Source organism: Cervus elaphus, chromosome 20 (genome assembly GCF_910594005.1).
Source record: "Cervus elaphus chromosome 20, mCerEla1.1, whole genome shotgun sequence".
Taxonomy (NCBI): Eukaryota; Metazoa; Chordata; class Mammalia; order Artiodactyla; family Cervidae; genus Cervus; species Cervus elaphus.
The window spans coordinates 67,601,867-67,616,955 of record NC_057834.1 but is presented as its reverse complement, the minus strand read 5'-3'; the positions used below and the strand labels follow the sequence as shown (position 1 = coordinate 67,616,955).

The following is a 15,089-nucleotide window of genomic DNA, read 5'->3' as shown; positions in this document are numbered from 1 at the left end:
ATAACAATATAATATTGATTCTGAAATGATGTTTTTAAATACTGTATACTTGATCCTTGGAAGCCTGGTTGCCTCAACAAATTTGTTGGCTATCAACTATTCTTTTTTTTTTTTTCCATTGTGAATCTTGAATAAAGTCAAAGGCTATGAGGTCACAGTCCTCTTTCAGGAAAAAAAATGTTAGGGTTAGGTAACCCTGTTTGATTTTATTAGTAAAAATGGATAAAATTTTTAATAATGGATAAAAATGTTAATGTGTCAATAAATTTACACACATAAAAGTCTTTACTTGATGAGACCAAAGCAATTATTATTATTACTTTTAAATAAGCAGAAAAGTGAAATTTTGTGTACTATCTCACATAGCAATCAGTATGATTCACACCAAAGTCTGTGTTCTTAGTGTTAGCCTCTCAGTCGTGTCTGACTTTTGCAATCCCATGGACTATAGCCCTCCAGACTCCTCTGTCCATGGAATTCTCTAGGCAACAATACTGGAGTGAATAGTCATTCCTTTCTCCAGCGGATCTTCCTGCCCCAGGGAAAGAACCCAGGTCTCCTGCATTGCAGGCAGATTCTTTATCATCTGAGCCACCAGAGAAGCCCCCTCCTTTAAAGTGCATTCCCTATAGAGAACTTCAGGTCTTTGTTTTTGATAAGCACAAGTTACTTGGCATTTCCCTGAAGCCTTGGGTCTACAGTGGTGGGGAGCCTTGGCATTTTCTAGCTAAATGCCTTGGAAAAGGATGAGGGTGTGAGGCAGTAGGAGGAAGAGGCACTGCTGCCGGCCATAGCCAGGATCTTTCCCCTTTAGAAACCCTGCTGAGTGGAAGGGAGGAGGAAATTTCATGTCAACCAATTTGGTGATCCAACCAGTCCATCCTAAAGGAGATAAGTCCTGGGTGTTCATTGGAAGGACTGATGTTGAAGCTGAAACTCCAATACTTTGGCTACCTGATACGAAGAGCTGACTCATTTGAAAAGACCCTGATGCTGGGAAAGATTGAGGGCAGGAGGAGAAGGGGACGACAGAGGATGAGATGGTTGGATGGCATCACCGACTCAATGGACAATGAGTTTGGGTGAACTCTGGGAGTTGGTGATGGACCAGGAGGCCTGGCATGCTGTGGTTCATGGGGTCGCAAAGAGTCGGACACGACTGAGCAACTGAACTGAACTGAATTTGGTGATCTACCAGGTAGGACTGAGAACTAACTTACAATAGATGTGCTCGGATAGGCTTTTATCTTGTAGCTGTGTGAAGTTTCTTCACTTCCTAAAATATCTGCACAATTAGGGAATGTGTTAGCTGAACGTTAAACTCAAATTATGTGAGTCTATGAAACATGGAAATTAGATTGTATTGGGTTGGAATATTTTCAATAATTGAAAACATTCATTGGGGTTTTTCTTTAAGATCTTATGGAAAAACCCAAATGAACATTTTGACCAACCCAATAGTTTCGTCTTCCTTTTAACCCAGCCCCCCATCTTAGACAATGTTGCTTCCTTAATAATACTCAGTTCAGCCTGTGTTTTTTCTTAATGAAAAAAAAATGCAGTTAGAAGGGAAATGGGGATAAGGAAGGTACAATTATCAATGCCACTCTAAACTACAGGACTTCAGAGAAACTGTGCTGTTCTTCCAAGTTAGTCTTTTTCAAAGTCTCTTAATGTACAAAATGACATTCTGAGCAAAAACCTCAACTCTGACTATTAGGAAGAAGTTTGAAGCAGGCCTATTAGTACTGTTGTGCTTACTGACCTTTCAATGACAAGGAGTACCAAGATAGACTTTGTAAATCCAGCATACATGTACTAACCCATTTATTGAATGCCATTCAAGATTTCTACTCCAGCTTTGCCATGGTCCTTTGGTAAATATTAAACCACTTTCCTATTGGAGAAGGAAATGGCAACCCATTCCAGTATTCTTGCCTGGAGAATCCCAGGGACAGAAGAGCCTGGTGGGCTGCCATCTATGGGGTCACATAGAATCGGACATGACTTAAGTGACTTAGCAGCAGCAGCAGCAGACCACTTTCCTACTGGTGTTTGTTTTATTTAGTTAATATGAGTGTTCTATTCATGATGCCAACAGGGGGTTTGTTATTCTAAGTTCTAAATGTGATTTCCTCACTTGATACTGTGATGCAAAAATGCATTTCATAGACTATTTGCAATCACAGATTATTTCTTGAAATACCAAAGACACTTTAGCTCTAAGGAGCTTAAATACTGTTGTATCTTCAAAATCCTTTGATAAAAACATTAGAAGAAAAGGAGGGATTCACAAGTGTTTTTTCAGTGCTCTCCAAACCCCACAGCACTCTACACAGGATTATTCCCAGATTTTTTATGATTCCATATACAACCAGTTCAACTTTTGATTGACTTTGTGAGTCAGTTCAGTGAAACAACCTGTCAGTTTCATATTATATAATGGTCTAACCAATTTAACTGAATTGCTAGGGACTTTGAAACAACCAAGCAATCAACCCAGGCAAAGCAGTTAAAGTGATTTTACCTATAGGTACAGTCTGAGTGTTTGATATGAAGTTTGGTAAGTTGGTATGCTTTATCTACACAAAAATTATGTTTTATTTATTATAAAATATCCCTATTGTTTTAGCCTGTATATTCTTCTAAAGTTAAGTTTACATAGAAACATCCTGAATTTTATTTTTTATTTATTTATATTTTCCTTGGTCAACATAAATTTCCTTTAATAATTTCTCCATTTCCAGTAGGATTTCATTTTGAGGTTTGACATATCAAACAAGCATAAAGTTTTGCAGTTTTAGTAGATCTGACTTCCCAGTTATTTAAGATAGAAAATGGAAATGCAAAGTTTGCTTAAGAAATTTAATTTCCTTATGTAATGTCTGTCTTCCTCCTCTTCATCAATCATCTTCTGCTTGTCTATCATTTCTTAGTCGACAGGTAGATACCTGTCCTGTTCCAGATAAACATTTAGCTGATAGGGATTTCTGAAGAGATGCCTTTGATTTGCTCTTATGATATCTAAGGACTTCTAAACAAGGTAAATCATCTGGTGGATCCAGAGAATTATGGAAAACCTTCAAGTCTTTGTTAGTCTTTTGTATATTTTGGTAGACATCAGTGTAGACCTCTACAGCTTCACTGTGAAATAACACTTCAATAGTGATAGATTCTGAAAATATAGTCTTTATACCCTTTATTTTCTGCTTTTCAAAATTGTCAATAGTTTCCTCCAGATGATGAGTTGTTCCAATAGCATCCACTGTAGCTCTTCGTAATTCAGTTTCTGCCTGTGAAATAACATGTCAATCAGATGGGTTTCTCTGATGTGTTCTTTCTAACTCAGTTAACTGTTTAGCTTCGTGATTCCTTGCTGTTAATATTGCTTTGAGTCATCTTATTTTATTTTTACAATGATTCCATAAGCTTTCAAAGGTTCAACTAATACTTTGACTTCAAATCTTTCAACTTCTGCCTGTCAGTAATCCTGAAATCTGGCAAACTCATCAGCAAAGTTTTTCAGACACTGCTTTAAAGTTGGGGTCTCTGTAGAGACATACACATTAATATCATTCACCAGGAGTTCTGCTTTGTGTCACAGTCTGGCACTTTTCTGCATGTAAGCAGCAGAGATTTGGCACAGCTCCCCAGAATGCTTCTCCACATTTGTGACAGCATCTTGTAATTGTCTGGTTTAAATGTCCTAGTTTCCCAAGCTGAGTCTTGGGACAGACTGGGCTGTGGCCTAATGACTCAGGCTCTAAGGCATCCAGGCCCATCCTGAATTTTAAGAAAAAATAAATGTAAACTAAAGAATTTCTAAATTTATCTTTGCGGTTGGTTTAGTCACTAAGTTGTGTCCCACTCTTGTGATCCCATGGATGATAGCCCACCAGGCTCCTTTGTCCATGGGATTTTCCAGGCCAGAATACTGGAGTGGGATGCCATTTCCTACTCCAATAGTCTATTGAAAAGGACTCTAATTTGGCAGTAAAAACCAAAATTAATACACAGTACTTTAACAGATATCACCACTCAAGAATAGTATGAAAAGTATTAATTTTAAAAAGATAAAGTATAAAATATTTACTGAAAACAGTACCCATTAAACAACAACAGTTCAGGTCAAAGCCATCTATTTTTTTCTTTTCTTTTTGTCTGAGTTATTTCACAGAGGAATAGTTGAGATTCCATGATTGTATGTGATCGTCTGAATGTTATGGTTGCTTATTTACTATTCAGAATGCTGAGGCTTATAGGTGTCACTCTGAGTAAGAATGAATACACTTAGGGATAGCCATTTTCAACTAAGATGTAATTTATGGGAACAGAATTATCACTGAACCTGAAAAAAATGGACAGCATATATGGAATAAGTGTTATCAAGGTATTATTATCAGGGAATGGAGAACAGTGATGCCCGAAAGGTGGGGAGAAATGTGGTATACTCTATGAATTTCCCTATGTTTCTATGTTGAGAGGGCTTCCAGGCCATAGAATATGGAGACAGGGTATGGCCAACATCCTGAGTTGAAGAGACAAAGCTCGGAGTTTGGGGGAAAAAAGCTGCCTAGAGTTTACCTACCCAAAGGGCTGCAGAGGAGAGAGCTGCATGAAAGAGAACCCAGAGATCTGAGCCCATCTCTGTTTCTTTAGCAGAGTGGTGATGAGTGAACAGGGGTGAGGAAACTACCCAAGACCATGAAAAGAATCACCTAAATGGGTTAAAGATGACAGCCCATGGCAGGGATATAGGGCTGGTTATAGCCTCTCTTCTCTCCAGTGAGAGACTGAAAAACCTCACAGTTCATAGGGCATCAGGTGGCGCTCACTGAAGAGTCTTCATCAATTATAGGATAGTATTGATCTAAAACACTTCTCCAACCTCACCTAACAAATCATAAAAGAAAGAACAAACAGTACCCAAGTAAATTAATTGTGACCCAGAACAAAGCTCAAGAATATTTATGACAATACAAAAATATCCAGTATCTAGCAAAGTGAAGTTCACAATGTTGGAATTCAATAAACAATGTTTGAACAAAATAATAGAAAATTATGACTCATAATGAGAGGGAAAAAAATCAATCAGTTAAAAGTCTGATGTTATAAATGTTATAATTAGCAAATAAAAACATTTAAATAGTTCTCAAAACCCTATTCTGTAAGTTCAAAAAGTATAGAAGTGGAAGATATAAAAAAGAAAAATTTCATGTATATAAATGTAAATTAAAATGTTTGATAAGAATAGCACACCGAATGGGATTTGTAAAGAAGCAACATTCCAGATGTAAAAATTTGCAAGAATGAAGACTTGGGAATATGTCAATTTACAGAAATAAAGCAGAAACAGAAATAAAGAATTTTAAAAAATGAATAGAGAATCAGTGTGATATGGAACAATTTTATGTGGCTAATACACTTAATGAAGTGCTCAAAGAAGACAGGGACTAAAAAAACATTTGAAGAAATAAAGACTGAAAAATTCCAAATTCAGTGAAGTCTATGATTCCCCAGATCAATAATATCAATGAATTCCAAGTACAAGAAACAAGAATAAAACAACAGTTTGTATAATGATGCATTTGTTGAAAATGAATGGTAAAGAGAAATTTTTTAACTCACACATATGATGAAGAATTTATATCCAGAATATATAAAAACCTCTGAAACTCAATAAAAAAGAGAACTCATTTTTTTTTTTAAATGGACAGAAGGTTTGAATAGACCAAAACAGATATACTATTAACGCAAGTAAGCAAATGAAGCAACACGCAGCACAATTCATCATTAAATAAATGCAAATTAAAATTGCAACGAAGAACTACCACATGTCTATGAGGATGGCTAAATTTATAAAGACTGAACATCCCAAGTGAACGTGGAGTAGCTGGAACTCTTACATAATGCTGAGTGCTCAGTTGTGTCCAACTCCTTGCAGCCCCATGGACTGTAGCCCACCAGACTCCCCTGTCCTTGGGATTTTCCAGGCAAGAATACTGGAGTGGGTTGCCATTTCCTTCTCCAAGGGATCTTCTGGACCAGGGATCAAACCCACATCTCTTGTGTCTCCTACACTGGCAAGCAGATTCTTTACCACTAGCCCCATGTGGGAAGTCCCCATATAATGCTGAAGAGGATATAAAATAGTACAATTGCTTAGAGTTTGGCAGTTTCTTAAAAATTACACCCACCTCTACCACGTTATCTAGATAGTCCACTCCAAAATATTCATTAAAGGGCAATAAAAGTCTTTTCCACACAAAGACTTGTAGAGTACTGTTCAAACAAGCTTTATGTTTAATTGCCAAAATCTCTAAACAAATCAAACAAGTGAACAGATAAACTTGTATTTTATATGTTTGTCACATAATTTTACATATATATTATTTTATACAATAAATATTTATTAAAATTAATATAATTTTATACATGTGTATAACATTAATATAATTATTCTATGCAAAAATTTATATAATGGAATTCTGCTCAGCAATAAAAATGAATGAACTGTTGGTATATTCTACAGCATGAATTAATCTCCAAATAATTATGCTGAGTGAATGAAGCAAGTAAAAATAGAGTATACTCAACATAATTCTATTTATATCAAATTCTAGGAAGTGCAAATGAATCCAGAGTGACAAATTAGTCTGTAATCTAAAGTGACAAATTACTTTGGGGACAGGGTATATGGGTGGAGCGAGGAGAGGTTGGAGAGAGCGTTTATAAAAACATAAGGAAATCTTTGGGAATGATGGACATGTTCATTACTTTGATCTTATTAATGGTTTCATGGGTGTATACATAAGTCAAAACTCATCAAATTGTACACTTAAAATATGTGGTGTTTGTTGTATGCTAATATAACATCAATAAAGAAGTTAAAAAAATAAGTATACTTAGGAATACATAGCTTTTCTATCCCTCACTACCCCTGTTAACACTTTTAACTTAGAATGTGCTGTCCTGGATGGTAAACTGTAAGTGCTAACAGTGGCAAAATAAAAGCTACATGTTTTCCTTTGACATTTTTGTGTGGGTGCTCCGTCTTGTCCAACTCTTTGTGACCCCATGGACTGTAGCCCGCCAGACTCCTCTGCCCATGAAATTTTCCAGGCAAGAATGCTGGAGTGGGTTGCCATTTCCTGCTCCAGGGGATCTTCCTGACCCAGGGATCGAACCCACGTCTCCTGCGTCTACTGCATTGGCAGGCAGATACTTCACCCCTGAGCCATCCGCAAAGCTGTGACATTACTATTATCTTATTCGATGTTACAAATAACTGACTAAGTATCTTTCTATATATACATTTTAGGGGCTTCCCGGGTGGCACTAGTGTAGCGGTGCAGGAAATGTAAGAGACACAGGTTCAATCCCTGGGTTGGGAAGATCCCCTGGAAAGGCCATGGCAACCCACTCCAGCATTCTTGCCTGGAGAATCTCATGGACAGAGGAGCCTGGCAGGCCACAGTCCATAGGGTCACACAGAGTTGGATGTGACTGAAGCCACTCATCACACACGCATACACATTTTAATCATCTTGGAAACTTCTTCAATGGAATGTTTCTATTGGAGCTGCTGTTTTGCCAATAACTAGTTATGTTACTGGCATAGCATATCTGGCCTCTCCTGGTCTTAGCCCTGGAAGCCAAAGAAAGAAAAGCCTCCTCTGTGATGACTCACCAATCAGATTTCATTATGCAGCTAACTCTTCAGCACCGCAATCATTTATTCCGTGCTACTTGCCAGAGAAATTGTTCTTTGGGAAGTTTAAAACTTTTTGTGGAAACATTTTTGTCATTTAAAAACAATTCATATTTCTTATAGAAAATTTTGCAAGATGCCCCTCCTCCAAATTTTAAGTATACTATATAGTTATAGCTGCTATTAATATTTGGCATAATTTACCTGTATATTTTATGAAAAATCATATTTATATGTTATGAAAATGCTCTATAAAGTTATATAACTGGCTTTTTCCACTTGATATGAAATGACATTTTTTATACTAAACATTTTCATGGCTGTCATAAATTCAGTCATTTAGATATACCATGATTTTTCACCCATCTCCTGTGTTTAGACTTCTATGTAGTTTTAAATGGTTTACTACTATAGATAACGTTGCATTGTTCACATTTTGCATAAAACTGTTTTCTTGGGGAAATTTCTCTGAAATGGAATTCTCTTCTTAAGCACATCCATAATCTAAAAATTCCTTTTTCTGGTTCAATAATTCATTATTATCTACTGAACATTTACCATGCAAGGTACTATATAGTAGAGGATAAAGACCTGAATGCAGTCAAGTCCTACAGAAGCTAAAGGAAGAAGAGATGACCATAGGAGTTTCAAAGTAATAAGTTTAAATTTGAATTTGAAATCTCTTAAACAGTATTTTAAAAATAGCAAATATGGTATTGGAAGAAGAATGGTGGAGTGTGCTGTATATCTATTCTTCTGCAGGAGTTCTATGCTCTCTGTTTGGGTGTTTCCCTAGTAGTCCCCATTAGCATCAATGTAACTTGAATCACAGGCTCATATGCTAAATAAAAATTACTTCTTGGTATGGCTGCGGTTTTGGTTTTATTGTTGCTATTGTGATCCCATGGACCATAGCCTGCCCAGCTCCTCTTACCATAGGGTTTCCCAGGCAAGAATACTGGAATGGGTTGCCATTTCCTTCTCCAGGGTATCTTCCTGACCCAGGGATTGAACCCTCATCTCCTGCATTGGTAGGCAGGCTCTTTACTTCTGCACCACTAAGGAAGCCTGACTTAATGTCTACATTGCTGATTTTAATGTTCATAGAAATGATACCAAGATGACAGTTTTTGAGCTCCTTAATGTTAGTATGCAAAAAAAAAAAAAAATCCACATAAACTTCAAAAATTAGAGAATTTCATAAAATTAAAATGATGTATTTTTATTTTTTCAATGTGTATAGAAATTTACTTCCACAGAATTCAGATTTTATTATAAACACATTTTATTGGAAAGTATGCTGTTGGAAATATTTGCAAAATCATTAGTGGTGTTGAGTAGGCAAGAATGAACCAGATAGTAAAGGATAAAAAAGAGAAAGAAAAAGAGCAGTCAGAGGCAAATTAAAATCCTGGCTGAATAAGCACAGTATTGGTAATAATGTTATATTGATATCAATGAAAAGACAAATATTAAAATGTACATTGAGGGTTATTTGGTTCACTATTGTGAAACATTTGAAAATGCTTAAAAATGGATCATTCACTCTGAAATGCTCAGAGAATTTGGATAACAATGGACTTTGTGAATAATGTCTGATTATTTAGAGAAGGGAACAATGGATCTGGGCTTCCCAGGTGGTGCTAGTGGTAGAGAATCCACCTGCCAATTCAGGAGACATAAAAGACTAGGTTCAATCTCTGGATCGGGAAGATCCCCTGGAGATGGGTGTCGCAATCCATTCCAGTACTATATTCTTGCCTGGAAATCCCATGGACAGAGGAGCCTGGAGGGCTACAGTCCATAGGGTCTCAAAGAGTTGGACAGGAGGGAAGTGACTTAGCACACACACACATAATGGAGCTAAGGAAAAATAGTGGAACTTATTCTATTCTGTACTGTAGTGAAGGCCTGGGATTATCTGGATGGAGGGACATATGGCCATTTAGTCTTCAGTATTCAGAATTCAGCAGGAAACTGCTAAGGGGTCGTTACTACCATTAGTCTTCTAAAAGCAGCTATGAATAAGCTAGAAAATGATTCATATATAGAGTCACTGGATCTAGTCCATCCCCTACCAGCCCTAATAGACATTCTCAATCAATTGTGAATTTTTCCCCATTAAACCTAACAGGAGTTCGGAATCCTTCTTAGTGTAACACCATGCATGTGTTCATTACCCACAGATGGGCTTTAAAGATATTTAATATGGCTTCCAAATCTGAGATATATTGATGTTTCAGTTTTCTCATTACCTGCTTATTTGATAGAACTCTTGTGAAGGGTACATCAAACAGTTCATGTTAAAGTACATTGTTAATAAAATGCTATAAACTGTTAATGCAGAGATGACAGCCAGGATGATTATTTGTTTATGATTATAAAAATGTGGCTAATGCACAAACAAGCTAAATTCCTTTACCTACAGCCTAGAAGCCCTTTCTGTAGGCAGACTTTTTTGTTAGAGTCACATTAACTCTATTGCATGTGTGTTTGCCATTATACAGTGTGCTTCCCAAGGGCAGGTTAGAGTATGTATCTTTCATCTTTGTATTTCTGGGACTTGGTATAACATTAAAAATATAGAATATGCTCAATGCTTGTGGAGCTAAAAATAGAGTATAAAGCTAGATAATTCGAACTCGCCATTCACTTTTATTACAATCTCAGATGAGGCCGGCAATTCACAATTTTACCTTCCATCTACATTAGGCATTTGCCAGCCACTGTGAGCTTGGATTTTATATAGTTTGGTCTGGATGTCTTCATCCAATTCTGTTGTGATATTTATAAGCCAACACATATGATATTCTTCTAAATTATGTAATAATGTGCTTGCATTTTGCTGGAGATGGTTCCCAAAAGATAAGTATTAATCCAACCACAAATATGTTTACTTTCTGAGATTCAAGGACCTAAAATAGTGATAGAATCTTTGACTGTGTCTCTGTTAAGCCTTGCTACCAACCGCCAACTGATTTTGAGATTCCAAAAAAAATCTTTTCGTGTGTGTCCTCTTGAGCATTGTGCACTTTATTTCCTAAGAATTTAGGATTCAACTCACTCTACTCTGAAAGTGGTGCATTTTAGTTTATAGAAATATTGAGACAGCAACGCCCTAGCAAATTTGTTTTGGAAGAAGAGATGACTATTTCAAGCTCATATTCATACTGCCTTGGGAGAAATTTGTAATCTGGATCCCACAGCTGTTGCTGGGTGAACCTGTAGGGTCGTTTTCCTCTGGCTAAGCCAGTAGGGGGTTCCCACCTCCCGTCTCTCCAGCAAGATGCTCTCTGCATTTTTTATTACTTGTTGTAACCTTAACAACTGTGTTTAGAAATGCATGATTTAAAAAAAAAATTCTCTTTATAAATTATGTATGCTGTATTGACTTAAAATCATGCTCATTCACAGGTTCTGCATTTGAGAGAAAACAAAGAGGATTTGGACAGGGCTAGATTCTTAATGTATTTTTCAAGAGAGGGAGCTAAAAGGGAAAGCTAATTTTTTGACTATCCTAAGAGATGGCTTGTGGATTGATGCCTTAAAATCTTGTGTGTGTGTGTGTGTGTGCGCGTGTGCGCGCGCACGTGTGTACGGGCACAAGAGACATGTCCCTGAGTATTAGTATGAGATGGATCTATTTTACCTGCCTCTCCCTCAGAGCACTGAGCTACTTCAAAACTTGACTCTAAATACCAAGGCTGTGAGACCCTGTGATAGTATAAGGCTGTGAGCTGAAGGAAAGCAGAGATGCCACATTTTAAGAGAGAATTTTCCAAGAGTAGATAAACAAAGAGGGGCAGGTGGTTGGTGCCGAATTTTCTGCAACACTATGCACCTCAGAGCAAAACGGTGTTTTGCAGATAATAAATTCTAGCAAATATCAGTCTTTTATAGTCTATAATCTTTGAGGAATGTTTTGGTCTGTTTAATAATTATACTTTTGGGAGAAATGAACTTGAAAACATATTAGCCATATGTGGTTTGCATAAGATAAATATACCAGCCTCTGAGAACACTTACTGTTTTTGTTTTCATAAAACCTGCTTTAGGAAGAAAAAAAAAAAAGACATATTTTCAAGGTTTGCCCCTGATTTTGATGTTCTCATTTTTAGAGTTTCTCTCTTCAGCCTGAGAGGAGGCCTTGAGGTCTTTGGGTCTATTCTTATCCTTGACTCAATTGATCCCCAAAGTTGATTTCTCATTTTTAAAATGCATATGACATCATCCATCTGTGTGAATAATGGCAGAAGAATGAACTCACTGTTAAGAATCACTTGTGATTTGGAAAGTTTGGTTTCTGTAGCTTTTAAGTGCATAAAACTGAGTTGAGGTGCATAATGAGTTTGTTTTTTTTTTCGTTCGACAGCAAGATGTTTCCTTCACTGAGCTTTGAATGGGTCTTATGAAGAGGATTTTCAAGTGGTGCCTGCATTTTGACTTTACAAGGCCGTCATTACTGACTTTACAAGAGCTTCTGCGGATATATGTTGCCCTACCACCAACTTTGCTGGTGATATAATTCAGCACTAAATTGGCTCTGAGAATGTTAACCAACAAATTTGGATAGCACATTTTCTGACATCTTATCTAGGGGAATCTTAGCTGTTCCCTTGCAGAAATAAGTTTGGAGCAGGGCTGCAATGCAACCTTAATTACAGGGCAGATGAACCAGCTACAAATGGACATTCTGCTACTGCATGTTCTGTTCCAGAGAAGGATGCAATCAGTTCAAGCTGTTTTTGACTGATGTTTCAGATCATGGTCTTGTAAACAGGTCTGAAAATAGCTGCTTTTTAAAGACTGAAAATTCCTGTAATTAGGGTATGCCTTAAAAATTAACCCTAAAAAAAAAAAAAAAGGTTGGAGGATGGAAGAGCTTTCAGTTTTGAATTGCTAGCTGGATGGCTGCAGCACTGTTCTTAAAAGAGGAGGAAGCAGGTCATTAGAAGGGATGTGTCTAAAAGCTGTGTGTCAGAAAAGAAAGGAAAATGGAGTTTCCTTGCTGCTGGAGAACTGTATAATTAACTGGGATAACAAGCACTGATATTTATTGTAGTGGGATGCAAGGAAGAAGCTGAAAAACAAAACTCCTGGTGTCTCTGCTCCACATCTGCCAAAGTAATTTGGGGGTAATTTTATCATTTTAATCTGCGTGATGTTCTTCCCCAGTTGCTAAAGTACCCTGGTGCATACCAGATGTCAGACATTTAATGATGCCTCTGAGGCTCAGGATGGATTGGATTGCAGGTGTTTAATGCTTGCCAGGCCTTTAGATAAACCCAGAAATGGGTGTTTCCTGGTTAGCACTGATTCACAGTACTTCGATCCTTTAGTAAATGTTAATGGCCATTCTGGCCACTAGGAGGAGCTAGAGGCTACTCCAACCACTGCTTGGTATCACCCAAGACGTGCAGATGGAAAAGGCTTCATTCAGGTAATTGGGAGCTAAGCAGTTGGTACTATTAAAGATGGAATTAAAACTCCCATATCTCCCAAGAGATATGGCTTGAAATACAGTAAAGTGACTAAGAGTGCATAGTTCCCAGAGGCTAGGATTTAAGTCCTGGCAAAACACTAACAAAGCTCTGAGTCTTGATTTCTTCAACTTTAGTGTAAGGATAATATTAGTACCTATCTCTTAGATTCATTGTGAGAAAAAAATTAAAATTATCCAAATAAAGAGTTTAGCTAGTGTCTGGTACATCCTAAATGCTGCTCCATAAATGTTACTTAGTTTTGATATTATTATCTGATTGTGGAGCTTGGCTTCCAGCTCAGGTGAATGATGACTTAGGTTACCTATGTTATAGTTCCCTTTCTAGAAGTAGTTTACCTGGATATTTGAAACACTAAGTCTGGGGTCGTACAGACTTGGATTAGAGTCCTGGTTTAGACATTCAATAAGTCTGTGACCTTGGGAAGTTTATTTAACTTTGTTAAACCTCAGTTTACTGATTTTTATTTTTTCCTACTTTATTGAGATACAACTGACACATAAAACCAGGTAAATTTAAGGTACAACATGACAATTTGATACAAATATATTGTGACATGATTACTGTAATAGGTTTAGTTAACCCTTCCATCAACGTACATAATTACTTTTTTCCTCTGTAGTGAGAACACCTAAGATTTACTCTGTTAGCAACATTCAAGCATATAATACAAAATTGTTAACTATAGTCACCATGCTGTACATTAGGTCCTCAAAGCTTATTCATCTCATACCTGAAAGTTTGTACCTTATATACATGAATGTTTCTACCTTTTGACCAATGTCTTCTCCATTTTCTCCACTTGCCAGCCTCTGTCAAGCACCATTCAACATCTTACTGGTCATAGGAGATTTTTTTTTTAACTGGACAAGTGAGTCTTCTCATTTCTACTGAACTCACATTCCTCCTACTTACAACTTTGATTCTGATGGTAAATTTGTCTCAGTCAATTTGAGATGATAGACTTTGGCTTCAAAGGATATGGTCTTTATTCTCTTAGTTTTAGATGGTTCATTATTTTAGGTAAATATTCCTTGATTTTTAATTTGGCTGCACTGGATTTTAGTTGGGCTTCCCAGATGGCTCAGTGGGTAAAGAATCTGCTTGCACTGCGGGAAGCACAAGAGACACAGGTTTGATCCCTGGAGTGGGGAAGATGCCCTGGAGGAGGGCATGGCAATCCCCCCCAGTGTTCTTACCTGGAGAATTTAGCTCTCCAGAGTTTTAGTTGCCCCATGGCGGGTATTCAGTCTTCATTGCAGTATGTGAATCTCCTTAGTTGCGGCTTGTGGGATCTAGTTCCCTGACCAGGGATCAAACCTGGGCCCCCTGCACTGGGAGCATGGAGTCTTAGCCACTGTACCACCAGGGAAGTCCAAAAATATTCCTGAATTTGAGAAGCAGCTCGATGTGATGTTTTGAGAAAGAATCTCTTTTAGCATGAGTTTCCTCATCCTTAAAATGGGAATAAAAAATATCTAATTTTCGACATTGCATTTAAAATGTGCTTATGAAAATAAAGCACAGTGCCTGGCACATGACAGGAAGTCAGTGAACAAGCCAGACTGCTGCAAGAGATGAGAGAGTGCTGGAGCAGAGGGAGCCATACAGTCCAGCTGCAGCTTGGCTCCATGATCTGGAACTTACCTCGTCAGAGGATAGCATCTGGACGTTCACTTATGTAGAATGCTTTCTCTTCCTCCTTTCGGCATGGACCTTTTCTTTCTGTGTCCATTCTTATTTCTCCCTTTCCATGATATTAGACCCAATTCCAAATCAACCAGGTATTAAGTATGCAAGCATAACGTGGTGCCTCTTGGATTGTTCACTGATTTTTTTTTTTTTTTTTTTACTGTAATGGGGGAAGAGTCAACAGT

General features: G+C 37.4%; 1 pseudogene; it reads right to left on the bottom strand.

Moving 5' to 3' along the window:
• Positions 1 to 2,821: 2,821 nt before the first annotated feature.
• On the bottom strand, positions 2,822 to 14,877 carry LOC122676753 (annotated as a pseudogene).
• Positions 14,878 to 15,089: the final 212 nt, after the last annotated feature.